Here is a 27,149-nt window from a genome sequence, read left to right on the forward strand (position 1 = left end):
CTAATTTGAGTGTTCCTTTACTTTTGTGCGTCCCAATGCTGAGGTCAAGAAGGTTTTAGTTTGCAGTTTGGACTCTGAGGCTGGTTAATAATGTTTGCATCAGGTGGCTGGTGGCACTCCACATTCTCTTCCCTGACTATGCATGTCAGTCGACGGCAGATTTACCCCTGGGCAGCGCCACCAGTCAAGGTGTCCTCCAGCTCCGTTTCTTGTTTTGTCAAGATTATTTTCATCTATTTGGTATCCCTTGCAATTCTATGTGAATCTAGACTCATCTTGCAAATTTGAACAAAAGAATCCCCTGGGATGCTGACAGATTGCTCTGTGATCATTATGGAGACCATGGCCATCTAAACAATACATCTTCCAAGTCACCAGTGGGAGTCAGTTTTCACTTGGATCTTCTGTAATTTCTTTCAATGATATTTTATGATCCTCTTCTTTAAATTCGCTTTTGTGTTTTATTCCACTTGGTGATGTTGAAATGGAGATGTTTTTAATTCCTTGAACATATTTTTCATTGAGAGTGTTCAGAGGCAGAACTGAGATTTGCATGCAGTCTTCCTGCCTTCAAACTACTACGTGGTGCCTGAGTCAACTCTGGAATTTCCTGTATACAAGACCTCATATTGGGCGGTGGAAGTTCTACTTTTTCTTTCCAACATGATAGATTTTTTTTCCTTTTCTTGCCCATATGATTCTCAACCTTTCTAATCATATTTCACTTTTCTTGACTGTCCTAACCACTAATTGTCCCATTAATAACCCGTGTAAAACTAGCCCCACTGGTCCACAAGCTCCCTGAAGGTTGGTGCTATTTCTGCTCTGATCACTGACTTTCCAGGTTCTAGAAGAACCCTGGCACATAGTAGGTGTTCTACGAGTATGTAGGGTCCCTGTCAGTGTTGAGGATGAACCTTCCAAAAGGATGTGGTCCTGGCTTTAGCATCCTGTTCACACCAGGTCCTGGCTGGAGTTGAGTGCTACAGCACCAAGCATCCGGGCCACTGGGCAGAGAAGGATTAGTTTTTCAGACTCCAGCACAGAACATCCCAAACACAAACGGGCACCAAAAGAGCTTCTCCATTTCTTTTCAAGATATTTTTGTAAACTTTATCTTTAAAAATGCAAATAAATAAAAACATCAGACACCAACACTAACCAGATCCAAGGTCTATACAATTTAATGACTTTACGCACAGTTAGAACTAGCCTTTGGCGTTGGGCGGTGTGGTACACGCCTTTATTCCCAGCACTCGAGGGGCAGAGGCAGGCGGATCTCTGTGAGTTTGAGGTCAGCCTGGTCTACACATCAAGTGCCAGGATAGGCTCCAAAACTACACAAAGAAACCCTGTCTGGAAAAAACAAAAACAAAAACAAAAATAAATAAAAAAGAATTGGCATTTGGAATGGAAACTACATTAAATCTTATACTACTGTAAGTATATATGTTTTTTGAGACAGGGTTTCTCAGACCAGTGCTGGGATTAAAGCAATGAACCACTATCCCCTGGCATCAAATATATTTTAGGCACTTATTCACCACCCAAAACAGAATAGCCTGCGACAGAATTAGAGCTAGAAAAACAGTTAGCTTTATTCCCTCCTTCATGTCTTCATTCCGTCCTTCCTTGTCTCCTTCCCATTTACCTTCTCTTGTTCTCTCTGCTGCACGATACACTGTACACTTCTTTACGTATATGCATATTCTCTTAGCTAGATTCCAGAGATGAGAGGAAAATGGTGTTTCTTTCAGAGACTATGTGGCATCACTTAATCTTATATATTCTAAGTCCATCAATTTTCCTGCAGATTTTTAGACTTACGTTTTCTTTAGAGCGGAGGAATGTGTCCAAATATGCACGAGCACGTACCCCCGCACCCCCCCACCAAACTTTTGTTATCCATCCATTCATCTGTTGATAGACAACTAGGTAGATTCCAATTCTTTGCTGTAGTGAATGAAGCAGCAATAAACATGAAGGTGTAAACGTCTCTGTGCTGGGGTCCAGGGTTTTCTGGGTATGTGCCTGGGGAATGAAATAGCTGAGTCACATGGCAGTTCTATTTTTAGTTTTTGGAAAAAAATCTCCAAGCTGACTTCCACAGCAGCTATATCAATTTGCACCCCTACCAACAGTGACTAAGGCTCTCTCTCTGCATGCTTCCCAGAATTTGTTGTCAGATTTGTTGATGATTTCTAACTACTCACAACAACTCAAGTTGCAGCCCAGGAACCTATAAGATCCCTTACTGCCCCTCTAACCTTGGTGACTGCACCCCCTCGTGGTCACAGGGCTATGGCAGGCACTAAGCCATTGAACTCCAGGTTGAGGACACATCTAGACTCTGAAAGCCAGGCACTGCCTAGCTTCCTCCCTCCCACCCCCACAAAGCCGCACAACACCCACCCTCTCTCCTGCCAACAATGTCTCCCTGTCCAGCCCCTACGGCTTGATCAAAGTCATCTTTTGTAAAAAGGTTGATGATCAGAGCATGAAGATAAGATGGGGGGAGACGCCTCTGAAGCCCAAAAGAACCCGGGTCAAGCCAGTCTGGACCAGGAAGTTCTTCAATAAAAAGTAAGATTCTGAGAATATAGACAGGTTATCCACCAGCGAGACAAGTTTTTTCACAAAATTGCATGCCCCCAAAAGAGAAGGAAAGATTGTATGGGATGACCTTGTGACTCCATTCTCATTTATTAAAAAAAAAAAGTTGGGTAAAAGACAGGAGAGATTTTCAAAGATTTAGGGTATTTATGGTAAAGAAGATTCGGAAACGCATCCTGGGCTCTGACTTCCTTTGTCTGAGAAGAAGATTGAGGAAAACCAGGGGAACACCTGTAAGATATATCCAATGGAGGAGGACAAGAGCCCAGCAGACGAGTGGGTAGCGTCTTTCTAGGGTAGCTCCAAGTAGCAACAGGCTGTCTGCTTTGTGAACGCTTTGCCAACAGAATTACAGAATAAAATGTTGTGGGCTTTAGTTGAAAGTATCTGGAATGTTCTTCCATTCAAACATCTACCTCAAGCTTTATCGTTCTGAGAAGAGACTTTAATAACAGCTCGTGCGCACAGTGGGCACGCAGGGCTCGGCACGTACATGGTGCTGGCTGCTCATCTGGTAACTCTTCCTGCACATCTCAGAGGCAGGCATGGCTACTGACTTTGTGGGTGAGACATTTGGAGGAGGGTAATGCTATATAAGCACGTTGCTTATGTAGCTTGGCAACGCCTGGCCTTGGCCTTAGGTCATCTGACTTGAGTTACCACTCCCTTTTGTTCTCCCTGTCTCCACAGCTTGTGATGATTTCTACTGCATCTGAGAACTCCTGTTGCAGCTTTAGCCACCGTCAGACAGAAAGTTAAGATCAGTGTCTCAGGCTCTAGGGTGCTGAAAAATGACCCAAATGGTATTTTTATACACAGCCTTAATATCAAAATCTTAAAACCGCTCAAGTAGCCGGGTGTTGGTGGCGCACGCCTTTAATCCCAGCACTCGGGAGGCAGAGGCAGGTGGATCTCTGTGAGTTCGAGGCCAGCCTGGTCTACAGAGCGAGTTCCAGGACAGCCTCCAAAGCAATACAGAGAAACCCTGTCTCGAAAAACCAAAACAAACAAACAAACAAACAAACAAAAAACTGCTCAAGTATTCAGTAATAAAGAATCGGCTAACAAATTATGATTTGCAGGGGAAAGTGGAATAAATGGGAGACAGTAAAAAGAGTTAGCAGGATCAATCTACAGCAGTAGTTCTCAACCTTCCTAACACTATGGCACTTTAAAGCAGTTCCTCATGTTGTGGTGACCCCCAACCACAGTTATTTTTGTTGCTACTTCATAACCTTAATTTTGCTACTGTTATGAATGCAATGTAAGTATCTCTGTTTTCTGATGGTCTTAGGTGGCTGGTTGTCTGCCAACTTGACACAAGCTAGAGTCATCAGAGAAGGAGAATTAGCTGAGGAAATGCCTCTTTGAGATCCCACTATAAGGCATTTTCTCATTTAGTGATCAATGAGGGAGGGCCCAGCCCATGGTGGGTGAGGCCATCCCTAGGCTGGTGGTCCTGGGTTCTATAAGAAAGCAGGCTGAGCAAGCCATGGGAAGGAAGCCAGTAAGCAGCTCCCCTCCATGGCCTCTGCATCAGCTCCTCCCTCTGGGATCCTGCCCTGTTTGAATTCTTGTCCTGACTTCCTTCAGTGATGAACAGAAATGTTGAAGTGTAAGCTAAATAAACCCTTTCCTCCTTTTTGGTCATGGTGTCTGGTCACAGCAATAGAAACCCCAACTCAGACAGCCCCCAAAGAGGCTGTGAGCCTTCGGTTGAGAACTGCTGATCTATGGTGATGTGGAGGCTTTGGAGAATATGGAAAACTATAGTTGTAAAAGTATTAAACAGTGCTGGTAACGTCCAGCGAGGATACAGGAGATTGAAGCTCTGGCTAATATTGGGGTCAAGATAAGAAGCAATGCATCACTGCACTGTATGCTCATAACCACTAGGATAGTACATCTTGTGTTGCATCTATTTCACCATAATGAGCAGAAGGATGATTCAGTGAGAACACTTGCTTCATAAGCACAAGGGCCAGAGTGTGAACTCCAGAACTCATGGAAAAGCTAGGCTTAGCCCCGCGTGCCTATAAACGCCAGCACTGGAAAGCACCGACAGGTAGGTCCTAAGGGGACACTGGCCAGGCAGCCTAGCAAAAATGGTGAGCTTCAGGCCCAATGAGGAACCCGTCACAGGGGACAGAGCAGAGAGCATCAGAAGGGGATGCCCCATGCCATCCTGTGTCCTCTGTATACACATGCATGCACACACACACACATGCACACCCTTGCATACACAGCACACCGACCCCTCTGTCCTCCAAAAATTGAAACATTTATTTTTTTAAATGAAAAGGGGAGTGACAATTATTTCTCCATACTTGCCTCCCTATTCTATTTGATGTTTTTATAAACTGAGGGTCTGTTTTCCGTCTAGCTCAACAAAAGTACAATTAATGTCTAAAAAATATGAGATGACATTAAAATCTTTTTCATCTGCATACAGATGAATGTTTATGAATGTCCTATTTGAAGAACCCTGAGGGTCAGCAACACTTTCCTATGCCACTTGAAAGTGTCTAAATCAATAACCCAGAACCCAGGAAACTACAGATCTCACAAAAAAAAAAAAAAAAGGAAAAGAAAATAGGAACGTCACTGAACAAAAATCACCAACACATTTTATTTTCCTGGAATTTATCTAAGATAATCTTGTTTGGATGAACAGGTAGTTCTTGTGTCATTTTGGGTCAGACTTCAGAGAACAAATTATCCTAGAACTCTCCCTCTCTCCCCTTGATAAAGCAACATCTTCATTGTCTTTTATGGATGTTTGTCTCTGCCTATGTGAGCCAGAATATAAAAATGCATGGAGAGTATGCCAAAGGCTATAATTGTATGTGTCAAGGTTAAAGATAAAACCTAGGCAAATAGCTAACAGAGAACATCACCATTTACCGTTTACTGTGTTTGCTTTGACCCTGAGCCTGAATCTCTAAGCCAGGCTCCCTACCTTACAGGTCTTAAGATCTCAAGACTTGGAGGTCACCTTGGACAAGTGGGAAACACAACTTGGGGAGACCCCACCCCCTTCTGAGACCAGCTGTCTCTCAGCTCCAGCTCCTGGAGCAGCAGGGCTACAACATCTCTTAACCGGCTTCCAAAAACTCCAAATACATTTGTATGCAAATGGCTCCAATTTTTGTATGTTGGCAATTAATGTAAAAAAAAAAGCATTATGAGTTCCAAACAAAACATGTCTCTTGGTTGAACTGAGATGGCCTCAAATGGAATCCAACTCTCTTGATTTTACAGAAAGGCGGCCAAGGCCCAGAGGGAAGTGAAATACTTGCGTAGAGTCCCAGGGCTGGAGTCAGGACAGGAACTTGACCCTGTTCCCTTTCTGCTGCCCCCCTTTCCCCATTTGACACAGCAGCCTCCTACCCCATGCACACATTATCAGTCATGTAACCCAACAACAGGACCTCTGCTGCAGATGGAAGGCTCCCGTATCCACTCCCTCCCCTTCCTCTCAGGCACAGCCAATCGCTCTACTCAATCTGGATGGGTAGGGGAAGAAAACTGGCAATTCTTACTCTCAGGTTGTCCATGGAGGAATGGGAAAGCCTTCACTGGCCAGGGAAATATTTTGGTAAGCTTGCCTGGGAAGGCTGTTCACTTGGTTTCTAGGAAGCATTATATAGGCCTCTGTGAAGAAGGCCCCCATGGTGGCTTTACAGTCGGGGCCTTTGCCACAAACTCATGTTTCCTGTGTTTCAGAAGGAAGTTAACCTGCTGGCATAGAGTGTAGTCCCTGGAGCCAAATGGCCAGTTCCCACCAGTTCCTTGAGACCTACCAAGGGTGATCTGAGGCAGGACTTAAAACTCACTATGCCACTGCTTCTTCAACTGTCCAGTGTGAGGAACAATGCCAGCACCGGTTTGTGAGCCTGTTGTGAGGACCCAGCGAGCTCCCATGCATAGGCACCTGGAAAGCACTGTGTGTGTCAGCTGCACCTTGTGAAGATGAAGTTTCGGTCCTGCCTGGTGCTGCAGTTGACTAGCCCCACGTAAACACACAAAGACTTATATTAATTTATAACTGTTGGCCGATGGCGAGGGCTTTTTACTGGCTAGCTCTGTCTTAATTATTAACCCATAACTACTAGTCTATGTATTTCTACATGGCCTTATTTTACCAGAGAACTCCTGGCACGTCCTAGCTTCCCAGTCTCTACGTGGCGTCCCCGAGCCCCTCTCTGCCTTCCTCTCACCAGAATTCTCCTGGTCTGGTCGCCCCGCCTACGCTTCCTGCCTGACTACTGGCCAATCAGTGTTGTATTCATCAACCAATAAGAGAATCATACACACATACAGACATCCCCCATCAAGCTTGCAGTCACCTAGAGACTGTTCCAGCACTATGGTGTTGGGTCATCCCTGGAGAGCAGGTTCACCTCATTGCTCGTGCATCCTGGCGCTCGAACTCTTCATGTCTGCTCTGGTGACTTCGCTGCACAGGTGGTCTGCAGAGGCATGAGCCTCCGAGGAAGGACCTTGGAGATAAACAAGTGTTCTCGAATGAATCTAGAAATGTTGTCTTAAGTATGTCTTCAGGATCCTCCCGGAAGTTCCTTAGGTGGCCATCTAGCAGTGTCGTTTTGTGGAGGTTTCTGGGTTCTGAACAAATTTGCAAGGGTGATGATATGATTCCCTGAATGTCCCAGGTCCTCTTGCGCTCTTCTCATGCCTGACGTCTCTGTGCCAGGACACCTTGGTGTCCCTAGAGTCGCTGCTTCAGCTGTACGGTGGCCAGCGAAGGCAAGACTCATCGTAAGGCGAAGGGTGTTTTTAACTCCAGATACTCTTTAGTGAGATGGGCTTGCGGAGGTGTGACCACGCCAGTGTTGGGTGGAAGTGTCTTAGCCACCCCCTGGTCCATTACATTTCCAGGACCAAGGCTGACAAGGGGACAGGAGCTTCATGTGTGGTTCCCAGCTTCAAAAGATGGTCCCCCAGAAGTCATCTCCTCTGAAAGGTTGCTGATGGCGAGTTAATCAGCTGAGTTGCTGCGTCAGGTGCGTGAATACACTGCCCCTGCGGATGCAGCTCAGTCTGCTGGCAAATGAAACCAGAGTCATGTGGTTCTACTCTGCTGTGATAGCTGTGCCCTTAAGTGGCCTGTCCAGTGTCTCTGTTGATGGACAGCCCTGTCGCTGGAGTGAGGGTGGGTGGTAGATAGCAGACAGGTGAGAAGCCTGTCTGCTCTGAGACCGGAAACTGAGTGGTAAGGTTTTCAAGGCAACCAAAGACCTGCAGGGGTGGTGGCAGTTGCTGCTCTTTCTTCGCCCTCTGAGCTCTCCCTGGGCTGGGTATCTTAGCAAGCATTCTATGCCACACAGACGTCTGCTCTTATGGCAGAAATGTGAGTCCCCCAGGTGCCCTTCGCAACTGCGGAATTTGCCACTAGGAAGGAAGTCATCGGTTGACAAAAAGTAGATTCATTTTCTGCACCTTCCACATGAAGCGCCGTGCCTTCCTCTGGACTCTGGCCACCAGGTTGTAGGACTGGTTCAGAAAGGTCCAGGCCACCAGCCAAGACTCTGCCCTTTGTCCTGGGCTACCAAGATGGCTGGCAACTGTATGAGCAGATTATCTGTTAGAGTCAGCTCTCAGAAGCAGAGAACACCATCCCCAGGTGGGAAGGGAACGAAGCTAACCAGGTGTACGTTTTCAGAGCACTGTGCAGTTACTTATGATTAACAATATGTGCACGTCAAAGCTATTGATGGGCTGGGTCTCATATGAGTGTTCTTACTACATGTGTATAATAAGAATACAGGGACTAGAGTGTAGCTTAGTGGTAGGGTGCTTGCCTCTTGTGCACAAGGCTCCAGGTTCAATTCCCAACACACACACACACACACACACACACACACACACACTGACACACACACACTGACACACACACACACTGACACACACACACTGACACACACACACTGACACACACACTGAACACACTCACACACACTGACACACACACACACTCACACACACACCACCACCACCAATAACAACAGCAGCAGCAGCAAAAAACTACCACTCAGGGACATAATACTTTGGGAGGTATTAGAGTAAATACTAGCATGGTGCTAGTTTCACAGATATTTGCCTATGTGCAAATTCAAATTGTAAAATGTGAAACTGTAATTGTAAATATGAAATCTGTGCGGTCCTTTGTGCATCAACTGTGCCTCAGTAAAAATATCTCTGCCATTGCAAGAAAATTAAGAACAACAGTTATACTAGCAATGCTAGGATACAAACAAGAGCCCTATGAGGCAGGTAGCCCCCTCCCTTTTTCAAATGAAAAGAAGCCAGATGGAGAGGTTATATGGCCTGTCCGTTTGCCAAGGTGCAGGTTCCATAGTGCCTCCTAGAAGAGATTCTCCGGGACTGCTCCCCAGAGGACCCTGCATCCTCACACTGAGCCTTCTACCAGATTCACAGGCTCCTGGGTCCTTGTTTTCAGTTTACCCCATTGCTACTTCTACAGCCAGACTAAACACTCACTCGGTGCTAAGCCCTGGGCTGTGCGTTGCTCTCTGAGAGTCCCCCTGAGCCCCTGGAACCTTTGGCAAACACCCCTTATAGATGAAGGGGTGGAGAGCTTTGTAATCCACCTAAAACCACACAGCAAGGCCCAAATCTGAAGTCAGGTCGGCAGTTCAGGTTCACTGAACTCCAGCTGTCATAGGCACCATGCAACACAATGCAGTTGCTAGCCTGACTGTCCTCCTGAACACAAGGGAGTGCGCTCTGAACACTTCGGCAGGGTTTCAGGCATGGTGATGACTGGCCATAGCACAGCAGTGTCCCTGCCGGCTCACTTGGAACCCAGCCCTTCCAAAGCTCTCTGGTTTTAGCCAGTGGCATCCATATCACCATTGGTGGGGGCACAACAGCTCCCATCACTTCACAAATGGGAAAGCAGGCACGGGACGGCAGAGCGCTGGCTTAGGCGCCTAGATGGGAGCTGCAGAGCTGGGAGCGAACCCTGAAAGCCTGGCCCCACAGTCCACATTCAGAAGTCAATCTCCCAGTCCCCGCCTACAGCCCCGGCCTGTCACCCAGCACAACATTGTGAGTGATTTTTAGTGAGGAAAAATAATCACCTCAATGAAATGGAAATTTCATACATTTGTGCCACGATGGCAGGAACTCGCCGGTGACACTCAGCCACGTGTCCTGCTCTGAGGGTGAGCCTGTCAGAAGAGTTTAGTGACAGCTCCCACAGAGATCAAGTGGCAGAACCCATGCAACACCTCCTGTCCAGATCCCTGCTGCTTCTACCCTCAGTGCCACAGAGGCCGGCTGGGGTGGCCCTGGATTCTTGGCTGCCCTGGTGTGACCTCTTTAGGGTGAATCCAGAGGTCTGCTGGCTCCCAGCCTGCTGCCAGCTTGGACTCTGTATCAGAAACACCAGTGCCAAGTTCGATGGTGAATTCTGGGAGCATGAGCCAATGTGTCCACAAAGATACACTCTCTGGTGACCTGTAAATAACTACAAAGTCAGGATGACAGCCTCCTGGGAACTACCTAGATGTTTTGCTATGGCTGTCTGAGAAACAGAGTACATTTGCAAATGGGGGGGATAAGAGGCATAAAGAGAACACCCCCATTCGGTGCTCATCCCAGGCCCCCTCCCTACTCAGTGCTTGCCCCAGACCCCTCCCCGCTGCCCCGTGGTTGGCCCAGACTCTCTCCCTCCAATCTTGCCCCAATCTGCTTTGTGAGAGTGGATCCTCACTGTTCTAGCTCCCAAATGAGCACAAACACTGCCCGTCCTGCTAACACATGAGCGAGCGTCACGGTCTTTCCTTATCAGAACACTCATCCTCCTTCACCGTAACTGCTCCTTCACTGCCCTGGCAAATAGTCAGAAAGCCTGCTCGGTGCCCTCCATAGGCCTGGGGCTTGAGGCCATGCCTTGCATATATTCAAGTGTCTGTTGCATGAATACAGAAGGAAGTATGTAAGTTATTGTGTCAACAGATGGGAAAATTAGGTCCTGGCTCTTGGATGTTCTGTTTCCAGAAAATTTTTGGTTCTCTTACTGGAATTTTATGACTTGTTTTGGCCAATAAGCTATGAGTGGAAATGGCATAGTTTATGGTCTAGTGTGTCAGCTGTCGGGACAAGAGCCACAGAGTTTTCTTTTTGTCTCTCAGGGTGAGAGTTCTCTCTCAGTCTGAATCCTATGCTGGTCATGTTATGTAAGCAAAGAGCCCAACTTGGTTGTTTGGGTTTTGTTTATTGTTTGTTTCTCTGTAGTTTTAGAGGCTGCCCTGGAACTCACTCTGTAGACCATGAGGGACTCAAACTCACAGAGATCCACCTGCCTCTACCTCCCGAGTGCTGGGATTAAAGGTGGGTGCCACCGTTGCCTGGCTGAACTTTGTCGTTTGACACTGCTAATGTCTGGCAGTTGTTACTGCAGCAACACATAGCCTATTCTGACTCCTACAGACAATCAGCTGAGACAGGTTTGCTAGGAGCCTGCAGAACAGAAAAGCTTCAGAAAACTAGTCTCTAGTGTGGCCCAATAAAACTTCCTGCAATTATGTAAATGTCCTAAAGAATGCATAATGAAAGCTACTAACTCATCACATTTTGGAACTTTTTGCCCCGTTATGTAATAATGGCTTGTATTTCCCCATTTTTTTGTTTGTTTGATTCTGTAATAGGCTAGAGTGACATGGCTGGCTACCAAAGGCAGGCTAAAAGATCACTCATACTTCTATCTCCTCTGACTTGCCTTTGCTTTAAAATGTAAACAAAAGACAGATACTCTCTTTATTAAATGCCATTAAAACGTGGATCTCCATCTTATTAGCTGTGGGAAAAAGGAAAATTATCTCAGTGTAATATTCTGAGACCAAGTTGAATGTTCCAAGACTCTAAGTTGTATTCCTCATGGTGTACGATTCAAAATATATTCTAGCAATGCTGTCTGTGGCTCTCATTGAAGCCTCTGGTCTCATGGGCCCCCAGGAGGGGACTAGCTCTTGAATCCCATGACCTAATTTGTCAAGTAAAATTATTGTCCCCCTGTTAGTTTTGGCTTTCTTGGAGACCAGTTTGTGATGAAGAGAAAGACCCATAGAAATGCTAACTCTAGGGAGAGCCTGGTCAGAAGAAGCATGGAAGAGCACAGCTGCTCTGCAGGTCACTGCATCCTTCAGGGATGAAGAAACTCTGCTGTTCTGTTAGAATACCCCCAAAATGTGTTCTCCCAAAAGGAGACCACTACTCATTAAGGGCCAGTTGGACCACGGCTGTGCTGAGTTTTTGTTGTTATCATTTGTTTTGTTGTATGGAGGCAGATTCTCACTATGCAGTCCATGCTGCCCTCAAACCATGATCCTTTTGCCCCAGCTTTCCAAGTACGGGGATCATAGGTTTACCATACCATGCCCAGGGACTTTCATAGGTTTACCATACCATGCCCAGGGACTTTCATAGGTTTACCATACCATGCCCAGGGACTTTCATAGGTTTACAATACTATGCCCATGGACTTTCATAGATTTACTATACCACGCCCACAAACTTCAAGTGAGAGTCCTTTCCCAAGAGATAGTGCTCTTTTTTTTTAATTTCATTTTATATTCTAACCACAGTTCTCCCTCTCAGCCTTCCTCCCACCCCTGACCTCCCCCTAGCCCACCCCAGTCCACTCTTCCTCATGGGTAAGGGCTCCCATGAGGAGTCAGCATGGTTTGGCACAATAGGTCGGGGCAGGGCCAGGCCCCTCTCCCATGCTTTAAGGCTGAGCGTGGCGTCCCACCTCGGGGAGTGGGCTCCAACAAGCTAGCTCATGTACCAGCATCATGGTCCTACTGCTAGGGGCCCCCCAGCTAGTCCAAGCTTCACAACTGTCTCGCACATAAGGAGGTCCTAGTTTGGCCCCCCGGAATCTCCACAGTTGTAGGTCTAGAGTTCATGAGTTTCTATGAGCTTGATTCAGCGAGAGACAGAGCTCTTTAGAGACATTTTTGTAACTAAAACAAACTGAGACCCAGAGACAGTCAGCCAGAGAGCACAAAGTTTCCAGATCTAACTCAACGTAGCCCAGACTGTAACTGACCTAACACACTTGTATCTTTTTAGGGCAGGTATTGCCTCCATAGCTCTCTGGGAAAACAGGAGGAAAATCGAAGCATGGGACTTCCAGATTAAACAAAATGGTTTGGGGAGAATCACAAGGGAGGGAATGAGGACTGGCCTAGAAGGCAAAACCATGGGTGCTCACAGGCCTCAGCCCAGCTGCATCATCTATAACATGGGATGGTTCAATGGGGTCCACCCTCTGCTCTCCACCACACAGCACTGCTCCTGGACTGGCCGTAAACAGTAGCGGCCTCCCTCCCTCCCTTCCTTCCTTCCTTCTTTCCTTCCTTCCTGCCTTCCTTCCTTCCTTCCTTCCTCCCTCCCTTCCTCCCTTTCTCCCTCCCTCCCTTAGGTCCATCTGTCTTCTTTCTGTCGTCTGTCTTCTTTCTCTCTCTCTTTCTCTCTGTCTGCCTTCTTCCTCTTGTTAACAAACATTTGAGAACAGTACTCTGGTTGGTCATTCATCAACCTGATACATGAGGGTCATGTGTGAAGAAGACTGGCGATTGATGTGGGCGGGGGCCAGCTCAGTGTGGGCGGGGCCAGCTCAGTGTGGGTGGGGCCAGCTCAGTGTGGGTGGCGCCACCCTGGACACCATCCTGGGTGGTGAGAGAAAGCCGGATGAGCGAGCCACAGGGAGTGAGCCAGGGAGCAGCTGTCCTCCACGGCCTCTGCGTCAGCTCTTGCCTCCAGGTTCCTATCTGCAGCTCCGGGCCCGACTTCTTGTCATGATGAACTGCCAGTTACAAGATGGAATAAACCCTTTCGTCCCCAGGTTGCTTTGGTTATGGTGTTTATCACAGCTGTATAAATCAAGCCATGACAAATGGCTTTAAAGAAATCTTGCAGGGGTAGCGCAGAGAGTCCTTACACCCCCCCCCAGGTCCTTCATTAACAATGTCTTATATTAGTATCAGGTATAATAATTCAATAAGGACACACTTTTAACTAAACTTTAAACTTACTTTATTTCCTTTGTTTTTTTACCTCACCTTTTTGTGTCCTATGACTTTGTCTGGGACACTGCAATGGCATTTAATTGTCATATTATCTTAGGCTTTTCCAGGTTGTGACAGTTCCTCTAGCTTTTCTTGGTTTTGATGATGAAAACAATAATTTTGAGAAGTAGTGGTCAAATATTTGTTCTTCAGGTGATGTAGATGGCTTTTCTCACAGTTAGACCATGGTCAGCGGTTTGGGAGGAGGAATTCTGAAGGAGAAAAACACCCTCCTCACATCCCAAGGAGTGTGCATCACCAGCTCCAACCAACCCTGCTGGGATCAGACTTCTTAGGGAAGTTACGTTTTCCTCCATTTAGTCCTGGGCACAAAAGATAGGGTTTTGGCATCCAGCTATGCAAGCAATGCCTGCTGGGAAACAGGTTTCAACTCCAGACCTGACTGCCCCAAATAAGCTGAACCAAGAAGTGACATCCCATATCCAGCCTGTGAAAGGGACATCTCCTCACAGTGGCATCATGGCAAGCGTCTCTGCTGAGCAGCACGGAGAAAGTGTCTTAAACAAATGCAAGACTTGGTAGAGAGCTTATTCTTATTCCTGTCCACACAAGACTTTTTATACCTCACAGCGTTGAGTCTCACTCTTACAAACCCAATGCAGCTAACTATCACAGACAAAGAGCCCTGAGAAATAAAAAAGAGTAATTCATCTTTTCAAACAAGCACAGGACCTGAAAAGTAACTTCCCATAGTAGCTGCTAAGCATATGTTAAAACCACACACGTACACCAACGGGAGAGGGAGAGGGAGAGATTACAGAGTGCTCTCACTTCCGGCTTTGCACATTTCTCTATTGCCAACAAAGAAAACTTTGCACCTTTTTTCGGAGAAGCAATTATGTTTTCTTAAAAGAAAATTGTGTGTTAAAACCAATGACAATGACTACTCCCTTTCACTTGACTGCCTCTCAAAGGAAAGGAGACCCAGGAACAATGGCTGGTGGTAGCCATATAACTACTCATTTGTATTTCTTAGTAGGAAAATTTAGCATGCAAGGTCACCCCGCCTTGTATGTTTATGATTGGAAACCGCAGGAATCATTTTCTTCTGCCGGGTTTTGAAGATTTGGCAGTTAACCTGACGACACAGGAAATACATCGTTGACAGAGAATTTCAGCTCTACTTGGGAAAAACTAGTGTAATGTCCGAGGAGCACTAGTATTTCTCTACATATTATCACTTTGATTATTAAGCAAATATGCGTAGACAATGTCTGAGTGAAAGAATTATTAAGCAGGCCATTTTGCCAGGGAGTCCTTTAAACAAATCTGCTGACTATATGTAGCTGGTATGAGAAAAATTAAACTGGCTGTGATGGTACATGCTGATAATCTTTGCATCCAGGATCTGAGGCAGGGGATCATTAGTTGGAGGCCTACTGAGTCTAGACAAGGGAACTGGCTTTGACAACAGGAACAAAAAGAAAATGACTTTAAGAAGGGAAGTACAGAGAATTGAGAATTGCTGGACTCAGGCTGGGAAAATGGCTCAAAGGGAATGGGCTTCCCAAGCAAGCATGAGGACCTGAGTTTGATTTCCCAGAACTCACATAAGTGAGTGGTGCACACTTGTAATCCAGCACTGGTGAGGTGGACAGGCAGATAGGTCCCTGCGGCTCGGTGGCCAGCTGGCCTAGCCTAATCAACAAGCCCCAGGTTCCGGCCAGACCCTGCTTCGGAACCAGGGTAGATAGCTCCTGAGGAACGACCTGTAGCACACACGTGGACACACAAGCATGCCACACACCAACACTCACACATGACTGGCTGAGTCCAAGAGAAATCTCCGTTCCCCAAAAGATAACTCTTAAATGAAATCACTGATACTTTAGGGTGTACAAGTAACACGGAGAGGAACATATTAAAATACAGCATACTGCTGGTGAGCGGGAAGATGTAACAAAGTGTGAGTCTGACTGACATGTGCCCTTGAACGCTGTTGGAGAGAGAGGGTATCAGAGCCGTTGTCCAGGGATGGCATCGTCTTCGGGATGGTCACCAGAGAACGAACCCCAAGTAAATACAGATGGGAACAAGGGAAGCAGATGGCCACCTGTTTAAGACACGGTTTTGTGTGTTAACAGTCGCTTAGGGGAAGGCTGAATGTTTATCTGCCTGATGAAGGCCAGCAGAGTGGTCACAGACCGAACCTGTGGGGTGGGATTTGCTTTGGTGGTAATATTTCAGGCCCCTGAATAATTCTAGGTCTACCCACCACTGATTAGCTGAAGAAAATATATGTGGGTCATAATGAGCCTCCTCTATCACCAGGTTTCACTTAGCTGTCAGATGAGCCATCAGAAGGACTTGAGACAGCGCAGCAAGTACATTATCAGGCTTGAGGGAAGTGTGCAACTAAGCCACCTTGGCTAAGTTTAGGCTTTTGAAAAAAGGAGTCTTTCAGGGAATCCCACCAGGATAATGGTTTGACCTTTTCCTTTTTAGACACAGATCATATTCCAGTTGAAATATTTAAATCTTTTTGGATGATGTTTTTGAACAAAAAATCTCTAAATGTCACTGAGAGCTGAAATTAAAGGAGTTCAATGATTATTTTTATTACTCTCAAACCTTTAAATGACTTTGAAATATTTTCCCGGAAATCCACATAGCAACATTATACACTTTGTTTACAGTCCTTCTTTTAACTATACAGAGCAGCCAGATTAAAAAACAAACAAGCATAGGCACGTGTGTGTGTGTGTGTGTGTGTGTGTGTGTGTGTGTGTGTGTGAGTGAGTGTGTTATGCACCTGTAAACCCAGCACTTGGAAGGTGAAGGCAGGAGAGTCAAGGGTTCAGGGTCATCCTGAGCGAGTTGCATGAGACCCTGGCTCAAACTCATAGTCAAACAAACAGAGCCCAGTCTGAGACTTGTCTTGAATTGCTTTCACAGTCAGGTGGTCAATCTGAAGTAGTCTCCTCAGAGGCAGACGTCTTATAAACAAATGTTCATTTGATTCATTTCCTAATTTCTTACACCAACTTCTGCCAGACGGTGGTTTCAGTGTCCCAAACTGACAAGATTTCTGCTGATAGACCCAACCAAAGGAAACACAGACATTCTTTTAAATGCTAAAAAAAAAATTGTCTTTGTGCTTCCATTTGAGTTCATTTGAAAATATTTTATTAATGAGAATAATAATCCTAGAAGGAGACCCTGATTTCCCCTAATTATACCGACTCCGAGACCCTGAGTCAATTATGACTAAGGGAGATTGTCTTAATACATCTGCAGCCCTCAGGTAACCATAGTTCTAGGAGTTACACCGTCTGAAGCCCCCTCCACTACCACTGGCTGGACCATGGGCTTGCTTTGCCCACTGGGATGTGGGTAATAATACAAATCAGAAGCAAGGGCCGTTCCATTCTATCAGCAGTTAGGGTTATAGTCCCAGGACAAACAAAAACATTGGCAAATCCTGGCAGAACTGGCAGTCAGAGCTGGGAACACGAGGTTTTACAGTGGATCCCACACCCCCAGTGTCTGAGGTTGCTGAGGTTTTACAGTGGATCCCACACCCCCAGTGTCTGAGGTTGCTGAGGTTTTACAGTGGATCCCACACCCCCAGTGTCTGAGGTTGCTGATGATGTGATAAAACACCATAGCCCAACCAGCACGGGATGAAAGGCTTCCTTTCAGCTGCACTTCACCGTCCAGGAAGTCAGGGTAGGAACTCAAGAGGAGCTGACAGAGAGGCCATGGAGGGGTCTTACAGCACCCAGGACCACCAGCCAGGGGGACCCTCCCACATCAATTATCCATCAAGAAAATGTACCATGGGCTTGCCTACAGTCCCTGAGGGCATTTTTCTCAATTAACGCTTCCTCTTCTAAAAAGACTGTAATTTGCATAAAAATATCCAGCGTACTTAGTGAGCTAAAGACAAAATCCAAAAGGCTCTGGCTCATTTAGATGTCAGCTGACTGCCACCTTCCCCCCTTTCACTTTTCAACACTGGGCTCTCTCACATGACCCATCAACAAAGCAGAATTTTCCACATGCATTCAAATCGACCAATCAGATTCGCCCCAGTTTGATGCCTAATTTACATATGGGACCAAACTGGCTCAATCCCAAGATATAAAAATCCTGCTTCAGTACGATACTTGGTAACTCATCTTCAAGTCTCCCCACTGGCTGCAAGGAGCTGTTTATTCCTCAGGGAACTCTGGGTGCTCCCTCTTTTGTACTGCCCTTGCTTTCATCCTTAGCGATCATGAGGCAACAACTCCCCCTCTGACAGAAGAAACCAAAGGCCAGCAGCAGCTGTGTGTCGCAGGCAGAGCCTTAACAAACTCTGGGGCTGAAGGGGCGCCTCAGGAGAGGAACACTCTGCACTTGGTTTTGGAGCACTAAGCCACCACGTAAGTGCCCAGTTAGCCCAGCTGTCCCAGTCAGCCAAACTCAGAGGCTTGAGACAGGTGACTGCAGGAAGCCAGAACACACTGTTGAGCCCACCTCATATCAAAACCAAAAAAAAAAAAGACATGTCCCCATTGGATGAATCGCTAAGTTTAGGAGCAGTTTGTCATCCAGCAGTAAACAACAAAATGATATTCATGAAATCATAAATCCCATATTTGTCCTAGCATATCATTTAAAAATCAATTAACCCATTACCAAAATTATGTAGCCTGCCAATAATCTCCTTATTAGATTTGAGGAACACTGATTTAAAGGACAACATTAGCAAGAATAGTAACTCCAGCTCATAACTCAAGATCTATTATTGCTAGGCTCCGGGTGTCTTAGTTGCTGTTCTATTGCTGTGACAGAACACAATGTCCAAGGCGTCTGATGAAGTAAAGCATACAATCAGGTTTACAGTTCCCGAGTGTTAGATTCCATGATGGAGGCAGAGAACACAAAGGAGTCTTGAATCCTCAAAGACAGGCCCAGTGACATAATCCTCCAGAAGGGCCACACCTCCTGATCCTTCCCGAACAGTTCCATCAACTGAGAACCAAGTTCAAACCTACGAACCTGTGGGAGCCACTGTAATTCAAACCACCACACTGGGCCTCACATTTCCTATGCACATCATAATTTAATCCTTCTAATACCCTATAGGTTAATATTTTTTGGATGAAGAAAATAAAGTCATCTTTTCCTCTCATGATATAGTCTTTTAAAAGTTACTGAATAGGATGGGGCAGTGGTGGCTCACACCTTTAGTCCCAACAATAGGAAGGCAGTGGCAGGTGGATTTCTGTGAGTTCCAGGCCAGCCTGATCTACTGAACTAGTTCCAAGACAGCTAGGGCTGTTACACAGAGAAACCCTGTCTTGAAAAAACAAGCAAACAACAACAAAGTTATAGAATGGAAACCTCCTTGGTTTAAAAACAAATTAAGAGCTCACTGTATATATAAACATTCACAGAGCTACAAGTTCCTGGCTTCTATGCTTGTATTCAGGGCCAGAGCTGTTCAGTTTGACCAGAAGCTTGGGCTACAGACAGGCTCCTCTCACCTGCTTCAGTGGATGCCAGGACTCTTGTACCATCCTCATTAAAGCCCGTCTGATTCCTAGGCATCAGCCAATACTGTGCACCTCAGGAAACGGAACACGGAGCAACAATTTCAGTAGCTACAATGTAGCTGCAGCATTCAAGAGTCAATGTGCTTCTTAACATCAAACTAGTTCACAACCTCAACCATCACAGATAAAGTCAGGTGTTCACAATCCCAGGAGAAATTAAACATATGCGTGGGAGAAAAGCAGAGAACCAGGGAGGCGAGAGGAAGGGAGAGATCTTTTATAGCTCAGGGGAGCATGGCTTTGGCAGGATTTTTACCCAGCAAAGCCTCAGGCTACAGGCCAAGTCCATTTACTGGTCAAAACCCTGAGGTACAAGAGTCAGGGAAGTCTGAACAGCCCTCCTGACTTCTGAGCCAGAGAGCTGGGACAAGAGCTCCTAAACCCTGACAGATCTCATCCTACACCTGTTCTGCAGGGCACAGTGAGCTTCCCTTTGAAGAAAGGCAACCTGATGTGTGAGCTGGGCTCCAATTAAAGGAGGCGAGGCATTCCTGTGGGCTGGGCTGAGTGACAGCCCTTGTGTTTTAGGGGCCAGAACTGCAGCCCAAGGTGGACACCTGGAAACCTAGGAGAATTGTAAATAAGCAGAGGAAGTTCTGGGGGATCTGAAGAAAAGAGAAGCAATTTTATAAGCTTAATGCACTTCCAGCAGCACCTGGGCAAAACCAGATCAATTTGAAATATTCATTTGCATTAGAATAGTCATGAATATTCAAAAGTCAGCCATTGTCTATTCCTGGCACTTTCATCTTCCCCTTGAAAAGCAGATCATGGGTTTTCAGGAAAGGTGGGTTGGACCAGTCTTTGCACTCTCTGGCAGCAAAGAAGCCGAGTATTTTGTTTCTAAATATTAAAGAAGGAAAAGGTTCAGTTGGTGTGAAATCTTTTCTTTTATTCTAGTCAGTCTAAGGATTGTGCCAGAGTCTTCAATCTGCCCCAGAGATGCCATTATGAGTCTGCTGGGCAGCTCATGTTACAACGTGTGCATGCATCTTCTGTCACTTGGGTTTCCTAAGTTCTTAGATGCCACCAAGGGACTTGAGGCAGATCACAGACAGACAGACAAAGGAATCATGGATAACAAAGATGACAAACCTCCAGTTTATTCCACATCCCTCTGACCTGAGACAAAGGCCTCCCAATTTTCCCCCACCAGCAGGCATCCCCTTCTGTTAACTGGTCCAGGATGGCCAGATGTGTTCAAGGTCCATTCTGAACATGTTTTCTTGGGCTGTGGGCTGGTCAGCTACCTGTTCTTTGTCTGTTGACCAACCCCAAACGATATGAGGAGAATCTGCCCTATACCACCAAAACCACACCCTCCAATTAGATTTCTCTCCCTTCTTTGCTCGTGGGAGTCTTTCCTTTTCTGTTGATATGCTTTGTTCTCTCTCTCTCTCTCTCTCTCTCTCTCTCTCTCTCTCTCTCTCTCTCTCTCTCCTCCTCCTCCCCTCTCCCCACCTGTCTGTGTGTCTTTAGCTGTAATAAGGTTGGTTGCTGCCTGCTGTGTCTGAGGATTTTCTTGCCTTTGAATTCTTTACTGGCAGGTAAATGAACCAGATCTTGATACCTAACAACAACTCTATGAGGGACATGGCTATGCTCCTTGGACTGTACACCAAGCAGGGTTAGAGACTCCTGCCTCGGCTCCAGGACCCCAGGTAAGCATACTTTGACCAAGTCACTCATCATCAGCACCTTCACTGCCTTCAATGACTATCTTAACACTCTGCACTTTCATTGGTCAAATTGACTCATGTATATCCGTCTTCCCTCTCTTCAGCGAAAGGGCTTTGAGTTCCTGGAGGGAGAAACGAGAGCTGTGGCCAAATCAGGAGCTGTATACCAAAGCTTCCATTGTTAGAAAGCAATACAATCTTTTGATCCTCAGAGCATTAGCTCAAGCAATTCCCACGAGATGAAAATAAACACCAGTTGTAGAAGTTAACAAAACAAGACTCACCTGTCTGCCATTTACTGAGATGATTGACACTATGTTCTTTTGCTGGAATTCACTTTCCCCAACATTTCTTCTGTATGCTCCAAACTGGCCAGCATTTCTCTAGCAGGTTTTGGTTGACTGTAAGAAAAGTATAGTGGAGAATGTCAAACAGGCACAGCGTTGATGACAGATTCATTCCTTTGCCAGCACCACACTCCAGCTGAAGCCCATTCTACTGATTCATGGGACAAAGTCCTGATGGTATCTCTCTGAGGCTGTCAAAGGAACCAGTGTGATGTCAGTTGAGCAGTGAAGTCATGGTTACAAGTGTCCTTAGTTAAAAAAAAAAGTAACTGTGGGAAGTCTTACCTGTTCTTTTGCAGTTATTTCTGTATTCAATTTTCAAGATAAAAGATGAGTAGCTTTCCACCTACCCTGTGCTCTGCCACAGGCTGTAATCTTCCTGGTGCCTTGTAGACATCTTCAGGATTGTCTTCAAATTCTAACAAAGGATCCTCAGATGTGGGTTCTGGAGAAGGGCTTTAGAGATAGACCCTCTACCCTAGAAGAGTCCACACACCCAAGAGACAGAACTGTTCAAATGCATGTTTATATTAACCAGGAATTTTAAAGCAAGACAAAGCAAACATTGCTGTAAGTAATCTGTATTAAAGGAAAAAGTCCAAGATGGGGCAAATCAGCCTGGGGCTGGACGCATCACCCCATGGAAAGATAAAATAAAGCATGGTGGCTAAAGTTACATTTTCAGTTTAAATTATTGTGTTTAAGAAATGCATCTAACCTGGGAGCCCCACTTGCCCAAGGACAGGGAGCTGCCTGAAATTGCTGGGGGCTGTTGATCACATAAGATAGTAAGCTTCGTGTTTTCACTTCTGTAAATGAGCTTGCTTGCCCCAACCGCACAGGCGGGAGGTGCCTAGGCAGGAAGCATGTCAGGATGCGTGCTTGCCCTTGATTGGATGAAGGCAGGAAGTGTGTAGCCATGTAGGTTTTGCCTTTATTAGAACCTGGCTAGCATAATTCACAGCTATACTCTGGGAATCCCAGGTATGGACCTGGCCATGTCCATCATTCTGGCCAGTTTTTAATAAAACTTGCTCCAATATTTGCCTCAAAAGTTGTGGTAGTGGTCTTATTCTCATCCAGTGGGATTAACATTTTCTGAAGGCCCAGTGAGATCGGCTATCCACTGACACTCTGAAGCTGAGCCTTCGGTCTGGGACTCTGGGGCTGACGGGCCGCCTCAGGAGAGGAACACTCGTCACGTTAGGCTCTGAGGTGTGCTTTCAGTCCTGCAGACTGTCACAGTGACTGCTGTGCTGAGAAAGGCAGCAAGCAGCTACAGAGGCCTCCCTGGCAGGTGGCTGTCTTTTTCTGTGACATCAGGTTTGTTGGGATCCCTATCTGGGACATGGAGGGGTTTGATGGGACCCAGTCCTCTCCCGCCCAGTACAAGAAGCGAGACATCACCTGCCTGCCTGCCTGGCTCTGACTACCTGGAAAGTTTTACCTGTTTTGTGAGTGAGAATGGGTCTGCTTTCTGGATGTCCATGGTTTTGTGGCACGGAAATGGGTCAGGCTCAGTTGAATGTATGAATGAATGGTGGCCACCACATGGTTTATTTCTGACTGGTCTCCTTTGAGTGTCTGAGCTTTCTGTGTTCTGTGATTATCAGTTTTGTTTCTGCTATTTCTGCTGTTGCCTGTTACCATATAACACTGCTTGCTATGACTGTTTTGATAGCCAGGGCTCATAATTTATCTCTGGGTTTTCCGGTCACTGGATTCAGCTTAGCAGGGATTCAAGTGTCTTTTGGGTGTGGACAATATTAAAGTTGTTTTATGCTGTTCTGTTTTGTTGAAAGGCTGGCTCTGAAGTTGGGCTACATGGCTCTCCCTCCTCTAGACCCAGTCATGCTTATTTATTTAAAATGCCTCTTCTGTGTCCTATGTCAGATGAGCCACTGACTCTCTGACAGGGATAGGAGAGCAGACCAAAACTGATGGGGGAAGTCCTGTGTATTTGTCAATAAAGCACTGTTGGCCAATAGGGAACCAAGATAGGTGGGACTAGGAGTCCAGGAGGACTCTGGGAAGGAGAAACAGACGCCATGGGGTAGGAAGCCCGGAAACCTCTCCAGTAAGAGAAATACTTAGATTAGCAATTATGGGATAAATACTTAAGTCAGAGCTAGCCAGTAAGAAACAAGCAAGGCCAACAGCTTCATAATTAATATAGCCTCCTGTGTGTTCATTTGAGACTGATGTGGCTCTGGAACCAGGCTGGCAGGAAGGCTTCTCTTTACACAAAGCAAAACAGCCTTTAAAAATTAACTGCCTAAAACATTTGCTAAGATATAAATCTTAGATAGATTTGTTAGACTATTATGTGAACTTCCTGTGCCTCAAGATTTGTAAGTTTATTGGGTATGTGCAAGTGCTTCAGTTCTGAAGGGAAAAATACAATGACTGTCAGGGAGTCAGGCTATACCTACAGCTGCGAAGGGAAGGTATCCTGACTGTCAGGAAGTCAGGATATATACAGCTGTGTTCCAGTAGTGGACAATCTCCCCACAGGATGTGGCAATCCTGCTCGGCTACAAGAGTGAGGCATTACAGCTGAGGTCTGCTCCACTGTGCTGAGAGTCTCCCAGCAGATGTCCATGGTTTCTCCCCTCCACTCCACTAGGGAGTTTCCCAGCAGAGATTCTGCTTCCATCCTTCAGAAGAAGTTCTCATCCAAAACTCATTCAAGAGATTTACTTGGGAGGGAGGAACCCAGGAGAGGAACTGCCTCTGCCAGGGCAGAAATGGGCAGCTGAGCAGGCATAGGACTTATATAGGGCTTCTTAGGGTACAGTCTTTTCAGGGAGAAGATTTCAGGGTGGAGGTTGGTTGGTTTTCAATCTCCTGAGTTTGGACAAGCTCAGAGACTGGCTAGATTTTCTGCTCAGGGATTAGATGGTTTCATGCTTACTTGATCAGCGTCAGGGTGTGTTTCTTTGGCTCTGGTTTCAGGGCCAGGGTGGGTTTCTTTCACTGGTCCTTTTACCCTACAGTATGGTTAAAAATCTGTAACAAAAAAAAATGTTAACTTAAAACTTGTAGCATGGGGGTTGATAGTTAAAAAAAAAATCTATACTTAAGTAATCATAAAGGAACCATGTGTCATGATACCACCTTGGGGTATAAAAAACATGTGGCTTGGGTGCTTCTTAGCTCCTCCCCTACCTGGGAAGAGGCAGCCATATGGCTGGCAGCCATTTTTGCTAGAGTTGCAGAGGGTGGATGCCATGTAACTTTACCACTGTCTTGATTAAAGGTGACCACATGGTATAACCCAACCAAGGAAGCAACAACAGGTCTCCAAGATATTTTGAGTTAGGTAGGACTTTTGTATGATAATTCTTGTCCTGAAAATAAATTCATAAAAATCAAAGTTTGTGAAAGAAAGGATTTAAAAGCAATGCTTGTTTAATAAGGCGTTGAAGCTGTATCTCCATGTGTGTATGTACAAGAATGGACCTCGTGCCAGCAGTCTAACTTTGTAATGTAAGAGTCACCCAGGTGATATTGGTTTTGAAGGCACGAATGGGCCATGGAGAGCACCCAAGGCTGGAGTTCCTATAGAGCTCAGGAAAGGCTATTGGTGAAAATGCAGCCCAGTTGCAGTGGGGACCCCGGCAGTTTTGGAGATGCCAGTGCCTTGTGACAGCCACCAGGAACAATAGCTTCGGTGAAATAGAGCAGGGTGGGGCCTGGAAGACAAAGTGTGTGCTGCAGAGGGTGGGGCCAGAGAGATGACCTGAGCCCCTTAGCGAAGCCCAGAGGCTTGTGGGTGAATCTTAAAATCAAAAGGGTAGGAGCCCAGAGTTGAGAGACTTCAAACTTCTTTAAAAAGAAATTTGCAGCTTTATAGAAAATTTTAATTAAAATAATTGATTTTTTTAAAAAAAGGAACTGCGTTTTAAATCTTTAAGTTTTTAAGGGCATGGGACATTTTAAGCTTATAAAATGTTTTATATTATGACATTTTTATTAGTATGCAATCTTAAATAAATAAGTGAATAAATATTGAAGAGTTAGGGACACAGGTATGAGCACCAAATACTAAACACCAAAGACTGAAATGTTCTTATCTCATGATATAGCAAGACAATGACCAAAGCAAACAGCCTATAGAATGTCTTTCCTTTCCCAAGGTCTATTCAGGCTAACAGAAGCTGCCTTAAAAATGTATGTCTAATCTCTTTCTCTTTGATAACTTTGCTAAACTTGGTTATTTTGATAAACTGAGTCATAAGAAAAACTGATATTCTGTAATGGTGTACTATGAAAGAGTGAAATATAAAGTTGCCAGTCTCCCCATGGACTAGATTTATGATTTAAAGTTTTATTTTGATATTAAAATAGCTTCAGTTCAGAAGTTGTTATTTTTTAAGGCTCAGACTTAACAAAGAAAAGGCTGTAAAATACTAATCTTATAAATACTAACATATTGTAAATTGTCAAAGATAATTAAGAAATGCAAGTTAGTGGTCAGTTACCTCTTAAAGGATAAAATTTTTCAATGGCCTCAGAACTATGCTGTAGCCATGCTAAGTTCAAATGTAATTCATTTACAATGAAAAGCCTTTTTTAGCCTCCTACATGTGTTTTCAAGCGCAAGCCTAAAGCTTGTATGTTGTGGAATATTAATTTAAGATGTGTTACATCTGTTTATGTTGTGGAATAATTGTTTAATGATGTAAAGATATGTTGCATTCTTTTATGTTGCATTTGTTTAACTCTATGAAACTGTGTTACTTTGCCTGTCTAAAATACCTGATTGGTCTAATAAAGAGGTGAATGGCCAATAGTAAGGCAGGAAAAATGATAGGCAGGGCTAGCAAGCAGAGAGAATAAATAAGAGGAGAAATCTGGGAAGAAAGGATCAAGAAGCAAAAATAGGAGGAGTACTCCAGAGGCCAGTCACCCAGGTACACAGCAAGCTATGCGGTGAAAGAGAAAACAAAACTACACTAGTAACTAAAAACAAAGTTTGTTTAGCTCAGATCTATTTAACAGATTATGGTTCTCAAACTCTCCTGAGATTTGTTGGATTTGTTAAATTAAACATTTAAAATGTTAAATGGAAAAGCTTTCCCATAATACACAGAAATGCCAGCTCCTGGCAGTGACCATAATGTCATTAAAGAAGACTATAGAGCACAGGCAATGCTATCTGGATTGTGGTAAGGATGACCACTGGGCAAAATTGCCCATGCCTCGAGCTCCACAAGAATCCTAAGGACAAGCAGGACCCTGGAGAGCTGACTGTCCCTCTTTATCTAGACAAGGTAGGCCAGTACTCCACATTCCTCCTCCACAAGAAAGCCTCTTGGGTCTCCTAGGTCTGGCCGCCGAAGATTCATGTTGCCCTGAGACCTGTGCTCCCAACTAAGCCATAGAGACCACGGCAGCCCAGGGTAACTGTCTAGGTAAGTGGGTAAGTCTCTGTCATTTTAACAGACACAGAGGCCATTTGGGTGAAACTTCCTGCTGTAATTCGTCTTTCTCACATCTCTGATGGTGTTGATGGCTAACTAGCTTTGTCAGTTTGGCAGCGCCAGGCAACCAGCTCCTTCCTCAAGGCTGCAACTACGTTGTTACTTCATTGCACATGTAAAAATCAGGCCTTGCTTTTTCTGTAGCTACTAGGTCTCTTTCTGAGTAAGGCAAACATGCTTGCCTTGCTAACAGGCTTCATGCTAAAGGACAAAAGGTTACATATGTAGCTTTTTACTATTCCTTTATTTAAAGGGACTTCCTTTGCAATGACTGCTCTCAGTAATCAAGCACCCATGTTTGAAGTTTGTGTAAGTTACAGTGGTCTAAGAAAGTAATTTC

The 27,149-nt window shown here is 45.4% G+C and overlaps 1 long non-coding RNA gene across 1 annotated transcript; it reads right to left on the bottom strand.

Annotated features, from left to right (window-relative positions):
- Positions 1-21,266: 21,266 nt before the first annotated feature.
- Positions 21,267-22,152, bottom strand: LOC110341282. Its single transcript, XR_002383162.2, has 3 exons — positions 22,042-22,152; positions 21,674-21,801; positions 21,267-21,377 (listed from the first exon to the last, which is right to left on the bottom strand). It is a non-coding gene; the product is annotated as an uncharacterized LOC110341282 (long non-coding RNA).
- Between the last annotated feature and the right edge of the window lie 4,997 nt (positions 22,153-27,149).

The sequence above is a fragment of the Mesocricetus auratus genome, unplaced genomic scaffold, assembly GCF_017639785.1.
Source record: "Mesocricetus auratus isolate SY011 unplaced genomic scaffold, BCM_Maur_2.0 Super-Scaffold_100021, whole genome shotgun sequence".
NCBI classification, from domain to species: Eukaryota; Metazoa; Chordata; class Mammalia; order Rodentia; family Cricetidae; genus Mesocricetus; species Mesocricetus auratus.